The sequence below is a fragment of the Lissotriton vulgaris genome, chromosome 8, assembly GCF_964263255.1.
Source record: "Lissotriton vulgaris chromosome 8, aLisVul1.2, whole genome shotgun sequence".
Taxonomy (NCBI): Eukaryota; Metazoa; Chordata; class Amphibia; order Caudata; family Salamandridae; genus Lissotriton; species Lissotriton vulgaris.
This window is the reverse complement of record NC_141696.1, coordinates 1,288,665,360-1,288,674,427: the sequence shown is the minus strand read 5'-3', so window position 1 is coordinate 1,288,674,427 and position 9,068 is coordinate 1,288,665,360. Positions and strand designations below refer to the sequence as shown.

Sequence of the window (9,068 nt, the reverse complement as noted above, 5' to 3'; positions counted from 1 at the left end):
GCACTTTGCAGGGACCCCTCCCCGCAAGTTTCGTTACGCCACTGTACAGAGGCTTTGTTGTTCTTCCACCCCTTCATGGACCCCCTGCATCTCCTCTCTGCCTATTGCTGGAAGAATTAGCCCCCCTCCCAAAATGTTTTCTTAGCCCATCCCCCCTCCCCCGAAATTTGGTTCTAGTTGCGTCTCTGATATATGTAGATAAGTGACTATATTTATAATTAACAAGATACATTTGCTTTGAATCGCGGCCCGTTTGTGGAACGTTCTGTATAAAGTACATTATTTCGGAACTACTATCCCATGCTCCATGTAAATATATATTTTTTTTACTCAATAAAAAATTACAGAAATAAAAAAAGTTTGTAATTCAACAGCTTGCGACCCACTGGTACGTGGAAGATCTAGTCACGGTTCATTTCCATTCATAGGTTCAACAGCCCACGCAGGCACTCCTCTTGTGCCTGGGAGTGCTGTCTTTCAAAAGGAAACCGCCTGGCAACCCTGGGCCTACACCTCTCAGAGCACCCTGCGCCATGATTCATCGGCGATGAACTCCTGACCGCCTGCCTGGAAGTGCTCTGCATTACTACGCAGCCGCTGGCGCTCCTTCCTCGGAAAGGAAGGAGTGTATTGGGAGAGCCCGGTGACAGCTAGCCCCACCCCTTTCAGGCTTGTCCCGCCCACAGGACGGAGCGGAAGGTAAACCCCGCGCAGCCGAACGTGGAGCAGGTGAGGAAAGTGCTGGTTGCCTGTTGTCTGGGATGGAAACGGGAGCTCTTTGGTGCTGTTGGTTGTGAGAAGTGGCGAGCGCGTGGGGTGACTTTTTTTTGTTGCGGGTGGACAGTGGCACAGAGACAGCGTGTTGTTTAGACGTGGGTTTGACTTTCTGTGCTGAAGTGGTGGAACCAGGAAGTCTTCCATGGGCGTGAAAACCATAGCTCTTCACCTTATCAGCCCTAAGGATGTCCGGCGATCCTCCGCCGTGTAGTCGGGCCGTAACCTCCGGCCTGCTCACGTTTACTTACACCAGTGGTCGAAGTGGGGAAAAAAAAGTAGGGGAACTGTGGGTGGAGAATCAGGGGGCAGGAATAACCGAAGATTGAATCAGTGGGCGGAGTCAGGGGTGTGGTAGAAATAGCAAAACATTCCAATTTTTAGTACGTTTAGCATTTCACTGACCAGTTACAGCTTATAACGTTATTTAATTAAAACAATGGATAAACATGTTTATTTGAGGTTTAATTCAGGAAAAAGCAAATACTCATAGGGAATACAGGTTTATGTAAAGCGTGTGAAATATAAGCAGGAACAACATGTTACCTTAATGCGTTGTTCATAAATCCATGAATATTTTTTGTCTCAAACATTGAGGTCATGAATACAGGGCTCCTCCTGTACACATGTGTTAAGCAGGGCTCAGAAGAGAAAGGGACTCTTCAGGAGAATCTAGGCTCACGGAAACCCACAAAGGCTCCTTCATATTCATGTCAGCCCGCTAGCTGCTCAATCATAATATAGCAAAAAGAACAACTGGTGGACAGAATGCAGAACAATATCATACATTCACCCCAGTACAGAGATCTCGGCCTAAATCCATTGTTTCTTTGCTCACCATGCCATTCCAGTTTGGACCCAGTCATATGCAAATCAGTCTTGACCCTGAGCCTCATGGGTACAGCCCAGCCTGAACTGCCAAGCCAGGGCCTCCCTGGACTGGAAACAAGCATCCTAGGACCGGTTTCGGGCTTTCAGCCCTCATCAGCCAGGATAGCTTGATTCCAGTGGCATGGAGAGCACGGAACCCACGTCTGGGCATACCCGTCCCACTCGGGGTGACAAATGCAAAAAGAACATTTGATGGACAGAATGCAGAACAATGTCATACATTCACTCCAGTTCAGAAATCTGGGCTTAAAAATCCATTGTTTTTTGCTCACCACCTCTCCTGCCCCGTCACCTCTCCTGCCCCGTCACCTCTCCTGCCCCGTCACCTCTCCTGCCCAGTCACTTCTCCAGCCCGGTCTTTTCTCCAGCCAGGTCACTACTCCTCTCCTGCCCTGTCACGTCACCTGCCCCTAATGTCAACCTGTCCGGTCACTTCTCCTGCCCGTCACTTCTCCTGCCCGTCACTTCTCCTGCCCGGTCGCTTCTCCTGCCCTGTTTCCTCTCCTTCCCCATCACTTCTCCTATCCCGTCACTTCTCCAGTCCCGTCACTTCTCCAGTCCCGTCACTTCTCCAGTCCCGTCACTTCTCCAGTCCCGTCACTTCTCCTGTCCTGTCACTTCTCCTGTCCTGTCACTTCTCCTGTCCTGTCACTTCTCCTGTCCCGTCACTTCTCCTGTCCCGTCACTTCTCCTGTCCCGTCACTTCTCCTGTCCTGTCACTTCTGCCCCGTTCACTACTTCTGCCCTGTTCACTGCTCCTGCCTCATTCACTGCTCCTGCCCCGTTCCCTGCTCCTGCCCCGTTCACTGCTCCTGCCCCGTTCACTGCTCCTGCCCCGTTCACTGCTTCTGCCCCGTTCACTGCTCCTGCCCCGTTCACCGCTCCTGCTCATGCCTAATCACCGCTCCTGCCCCATTACTTCTACTGCTTTATCACTTCTCCTGCCCCGTAACCTCTCCTGCCCAGTCACCTCTCCTGCCCCGTCACCTCTGCTGCCCATCACATCACCTGCCTGTCATGTCACCTGCCAGTCACTTCTTGTGCCCGGCACCTCTCCTACCCTGTTGCCTCTCCTTCCACGTCACCTGTCCTGCCCTGTCGCCTCTCCTACCCCGTTCACTGCTCCTGCCCCGTTCACTGCTCCTGCCCCGTTCACTGCTCCTGCCCCGTCACTGCTCCTGCACCGTTCACTGCTCCTGCCCTGTTCACTGCTCCTGCCCTGTTCACTGCTCCTGCCCCGTTCACTGCTCCAGCCCCGTTCACTGCTCCTGCCCCGTTCACTGCTCCTGCCCCGTTCACTGCTCCTGCCCCGTTCACTGCTCCTGCCCCGTCACTGCTCCTGCACCGTTCACTGCTCCTGCCCTGTTCACTGCTCCTGCCCTGTTCACTGCTCCTGCCCCGTTCACTGCTCCTGCCCCGTCACTGCTCCTGCACCGTTCACTGCTCCTGCCCTGTTCACCGCTCCTGTCCTTTTACCGCTCCCGCCCGGTTACTGCTCTAGCTCATGACCCGTCACCTCTCCTGCCCCGTCCCCTCTCCTGCCCATCACCTTTCCTGCCCATCACCTTCCCTGCCCATCACCTTCCCTGCCCATCACCTTCCCTGCCCAATCACCTTGCCTGCCCCGTCATCTCTCCTGCCCCGTCATCTCTTCTGCCCCGTCACCTCTCCTGCCCGTTCACTGCTCCTGCCCATTCACTGCTCCTGTCCGGTCAGCACTCCTGCCCGATCACCGCTCCAGCCTCATAACTTCTTCTGTCCCATCACTTCTCCTGTCCCATCACTTCTCCGGCCCCGTTCACTGCTCTTATCCGTTCACTGCCCCTATCCGTACACTGCTCCTGCCGGTTACCGCTCCTGCCCATGCCTAATCACCGCTCCTGCCCCATCACTTCTGCCCCATCACTTCTCCTGCCCCGTCACTTCTCCTGCCCCGTCACTTCTCCTGCCCCGTCACTTCTCCTGCCCCGTCACTTCTCCTGCCCCGTCACCTCTCCTGCCCCGTCACCTCTCCTTTCCTGTCACCTCTCCTGTCCCGCCACGCCACTGCTCCTGACACGTCAACTCTCCTGCCCTGTCGCTTCTCCTATCCGTTACTTCTCCTGCCCGTCACTCCTCCTACCTGTCACTCCTCCTGCCCGGTCACCTCTCCTGCCCTAGTACCTCTCCTTTCCTGTCACCTCTTATGTCCGGTCACTGCTCCTCCCCAGTTCAGTCTGTGTACAACATTGACAAATTACACAATTTGTCAAGTTCGCCACAGTACTCTGTCTGGGGAAAGCTCCTCTGTAATCACCAGGCCCGGAATGGCCATAGCGGGCACCGGGCGGTTTCCCGGTAGGCTGCTAGGGTGGGGGCTGGTTTTGGGCCCCTGGGAGGCTGATTTTGTTACTGGGGGACGGCAATATCGCCCCCTGTAGCAAAATCGGCCAAAATTGAAATGGAACTGGAAATATTATCTGTGACCTAATACTGGTACTTTGTGAATTTTGCCGAAAAGAAATGAAAAATGTATGTATGAAACTGTTATAATGTAAAGTGCTCTTATACCTATTATGTTAAGTTTGCACTATATAAAACTATAAAAATAAATGCATAGTAAATAAATAAACAAATATAACACAGGGATAGGGTTGACGGTGATAAGGACTAATATCAAAAGAGAGGTAATCCTATTGATTTTCAAATGACTGATGATGAGAAAATCAAGAAATGTCTCTCAACTCCCGACAATAAGGACCGCTAAACACAAGTGGCAATGGGTGGTAGCAAGAAGACTCTAGTAAAGTACAGGAAGGTACAAAGCATTACAACTTTAGTGCAATGAAGCTTTTTGATATAGGTCTGGGTGAAACTGGTCTCTGAAATACGACCACTAATTCTTATTTGTGAGTTCACTTGGTAGAAGGCAGATTTATTGCCCAAAACCGAAAGCACATATCTATGCTCAAGCTGCTGGGCTGCACTCCCCTCACCCCAGGGGAGGCCCGCTGAGCAGTTTGCCAGGGCCGGTTTCTGTACCCAGTCAGGCCCTGGTAATCACCAACTCCGATCTCACTCACTTGATGTGCTAAAGGCAGAGGGCGGGCGCATTGTCATTCCAAACGGGGTTAATCAGCCTCAATTGGAATGACAATGGGCCTGCCCTCGGTCTGTGCGAGCTCAGGGAGGGGCTGCTGCAGCCTCTGGATTTCACAGAGAAGTGCGAGCAGCCCCTGGATTCTGAATGAAAAAAGTATCGTTTTTTCAGTAGGACTATTCTTGCCGTCCCGGGATGCTTTTTATGAAAGTAAGAAGTAGGGGAACGGACTGAAATATTTTTTAGAAGTAGGGGCATGCCGTGCCCTTCCGTCCCCGCCCACTTCTACCACTGACTTACACTTGGAGCTAAAAAATGAAAGCCTGAGACCCCCTCCTCATTTAAATGCACTGTTGCTGGACTGTTCCTCTCACCGCTATTCTCCAGTTACAAATGGCTTTCGACCGCTGCACTACTTTGACAGTATCATTGAAAACAATGGGGTAAACCCAGTAAACCCAGTAAGTCAAAGGACCTGGGTAATGGTATATATAAAAAGTGTGGTCCTAGACAAAACTCTAAATATCAATTAATGCAAATCTTAATTTTTCAAAACGAATGTTCAGATTAAATCTGTAACCAAGAGGAGGAGATATATTAATTGCATAATATGCTGTAAATACAGCAAACCCAACACAACCAAATCAAACACCAATATTACTTAATGTCACATTTATATCACAATTTTATTTACATATTCATGAAATAGTTAAAAAAGGGGAGGAGGAAAGAAGAGAAAGGGGTGCTCAAGTGAATTGAAGAGGAAAAATAGCTCAAAGAACAAAATTAAAGTAATTCTGTACAACTTCCATCTTTTGCAAACTGTGACGAGACGCAGCTCTCGTCACAGTTTGCAAGATCTACTTTGAATTAAGATCTACTTTGACAGTAGTCGGTAACTGCTGCATTGTAATAGGTGTGTGCATAGGTTGACTTTTGTGAAGAACGCTAGCCCCCCTGCCCCGCCCTTAAGAACCCAGGCTGTGTCACCCTTCCATGTCCCATAAACTAAACATTCGTACTTTAACACCATACCACAGATTTACGGCTCGTACGCATCCCTACACTAAAACCCACAGGCTGCCTCTTGAAATCCTAACGCGAAAATGGACATGACGGTGCACCATGCGCCTTTGGAGCCCTGCATGCATTCATATATCAGCCCAATTCCTCGCCATGCCAAGAAAATGATGAACTCGCACTCACCAAAGCAGCCATCCAGAACCTAAGGTGAATCTATAAGCTTGGAAGTTGTTCCAGTGAATGCACAACCATGCCAATAGACCAAGCCACAAATGGCTTTAATGTAGTTGTCTCCTGCCTTAAATTGCCCTTGATTCAATATTAGCTTATGGGGAAAATACATTCTCATTTTTTTTCAAAATCTCCCACTTCCCAGTTTGAAAATATTAGCATGTATGTATGCGGGGCTTCGTAAGTGCAAGGGAATGTTCTTAGTTATCTTGATTAACTCTCCTCTATGAACCTGGATACTGCTGTGTTTGCACAAGTCCATGCACGTATGGAAATAAAGGTAGGTATGAGTAAATTAATGAAAGTAGTATTTATAAAGCAGTGGATGGTAGCAAAATTGGCTTCATGAGGATAATGAATTGAAAGAAGACTCAACAACCTCAACTTCCACCTTAAGGACCAGATAAACTCCACCACTCTCCTGGAAGACCTCCGAGTCTTATAATTCAGCCTGGTTTGCTCGGCCTGCACCTGCCCAGCCTACCCAGAATTGCCTGACATCAATGGACCAAAATCCCATCAGTCATGCAGAGCTCCTGTCCCAACAGCACCCACACCACCACTACCTAGAGTGCTCCATCACACACTTCAACATGTGGATCACAGACTGCACGGATTCCCTGACTACTCTGACAACCACCCACACACCCAGATTCAAGCAGCAAGCTGGTACACCAAGGACCTCTGGCTCACTAAGTGCCACCATGCTTCGATAGAACAGTGGTTGGTGCTGCTCCCATGATAACACCAACAGAGACTTCTACAAATCTACCCTCTGGATTCTACCATCAGTGCCTCAAAACCACCAAGCTCCCAGCCCTCATTGAAAGGATCCAAAACCGCTCCAACACCTCCAAAGAAATCTTTATCATTGTGAAGGAATTCATGTCCCCACCCTCTAGCTCCAGAACCATCACTCCACCACAGGAACTCTGCAGGCAACTCTCTCACCACTTCACGAATAAAAATAACACTGTCTACAACAACTTCACAGCCCAGCCAGACCTCTCCACCCTTAAAGTCCTCTACTTTGATGACAGAACCCTCCCTGGAAACCACACTGACCTGCTGGCTAGCCATCACCGAAGCAAAAACTGTCTACACTTCTCAACAGGATGCGGAACAGTCTCCTACATCATCCTCATACAGTGCCTTCACAAGGCAGGAGTTCGGGGCCCAGCACTATGATGGATGAGCTCCGTACTCTCAGGATGTACCTAAACGATCAGCCTCACCCCACACTCGTCCTATGCTGCTAACCTGATCTACGGTGTCCCACAAGGCTCCTCCCTGACCCCACACTCTTCAACATCTACACAGTGCTTAATTTGTAAAAGAATGAGTGCTCAATACCAAGGTTGTGTATTTTTCCATCCACTACCAGACTCCCTGCACCTTTGTCTCACTCTTGCAGGTTCCTGTTTTCCTCCCGCTCCTTACCTGCTATTCCTACCACGTCACCTCCCCACGCCTCTGCAAATCCACGCTTCTCCCTCCTCCCAGGACCTACTTAATGGCAGCCGCTGCGCAACACCATTGAGCAGGTGCCCAGGCCCAGCCCCCACTTACCTGCAACCATTCCTACGACCAGTCAAAGCCCTTTCAGAATTGGCTCCCTTGACACCTTCCTCGCCCCTTCTCTCGCTCTTCTGCTGTCCACTTTTTACTAGCTCCATTTCTTCTTCTTTCACCCGATTCTCCTGTGCCTTTTGTTCTTTCACTTCACATTTTTGTTAATCTTTACACATTTATCTGCTTGCTTTCTCTTTCACCCCTTGTGCTTTTGTGCTTTTTTCACTCATTTTTGGCACTCTTTATCACCTGTTAGTCTGCCTGCTTTCTCTTTCAGCTGTTGTGCCTTTGTATTATTTCCTTCGTTTTGTTAACCTTTTCACTGGTTTTCAGCTTTCTTTCTTTTTTCTTATTTTATCTTATCTGAAAGGGATTTTCTATAGCGCTCTGACACCATAAGTTTCCTGGCGCTGATTGGGTGCTGAGAGGTGTAAAGGAGGGGAGCTAGCCAGACTGTGTGAAAAGACTGGTTTTCAAGCGTTTTCTGAATTCCAGAAGGGAGTTGGAAGACTTAAGCGAAAGGGACAGCGGGTTCCAGAGTTTGGGAACCAAGTGAGCGAATCTGCAGCCGTCAATTTTTTTTAGCGTAATTGGGGCGCAGCTAAGAGTTGACGATGAGAGGACCGCAGGTTACGTACCGGACAGTAGGGAGTGACCAAGGATTTAAGGAAGGCGGGAGAAGTTCCAAACACAGCTTTCAATGTCAGGCAGCCGATCTTAAACGCAGCCCTCTGTTCGACCGGCAGCCAATGGAGTTTGCGGAGTAGTGGTTTCGCAGACTGCCACATCGGGGTTTTATAGGCCAGTCTAGCCGCCTGGTTCTGCACAATTTGGAGCCTGTGGAGAAGAGATTTGGGTAGGCCGTGGTACAGAGAGTTAGAAAAATCGAGGCGGGAGAGCACCAGGGCAATCAGAACTTGTATCAGGGCCTCAGGTGTAAGGAGATGGGAGACTTTCCTGATTTTTCTTAGCTGAAACATGCATGATGACACAACAGCACCCACCTGAGGCTTGAGGGAGAGCTCTGTGTCAATGATAACCCCGAAACTCTTTGCTGCTTTCGCCGGAGCAGGCAGGGAGCCAAGCTCCACCGGCCAGAACTGTGGGCCCCAGTAAGTGTGCTGTTACCCGGGAGGATTAGCTCTGTTTTCCCCGGGTTCAACTTGAGCTGGTTAAGGTTCATACATTGCTGAATGTGTAACATAACCGCTTGACAGTCAAGAGCTGCATTGGGAGTGTTGATAATTTGCAGATTGTCTGCATAGTTGAAAACGGTGATGTCCCACCTCTTCAATCAATCAATCAATCAATCAATCAAGGCATTTATAGAGCGCGCTACTCACCCGGAGGGTCTCAAGGCGCTTGGGGGGGGGTGGGGTGCCGCTACTGCTCGAACAGCCAGGTCTTGAGTTTCTTCCTGAAGGAGAGGTGGTCTTGGGTCAGGCGAAGGTCGGTCGGGAGGGTGTTCCAGGTCTTGGCGGCCAGGTAGGAGAAGGAC

At 49.9% G+C, this 9,068-nt stretch overlaps 1 protein-coding gene across 3 annotated transcripts in view; it reads left to right on the top strand.

Moving 5' to 3' along the window:
- The first annotated feature begins 659 nt into the window (after window positions 1-659).
- The window catches only part of PARP4 (poly(ADP-ribose) polymerase family member 4), a 1,988,214-nt gene continuing 1,979,805 nt past the window's right edge, over window positions 660-9,068 (top strand). For all 3 annotated transcript variants that reach the window (XM_086935217.1, XM_086935220.1, XM_086935219.1), the window contains exon 1: window positions 660-729. The gene's annotated coding sequence lies outside the window, so the exon portion shown is untranslated. The remainder of the gene's footprint in view (window positions 730-9,068) is intronic.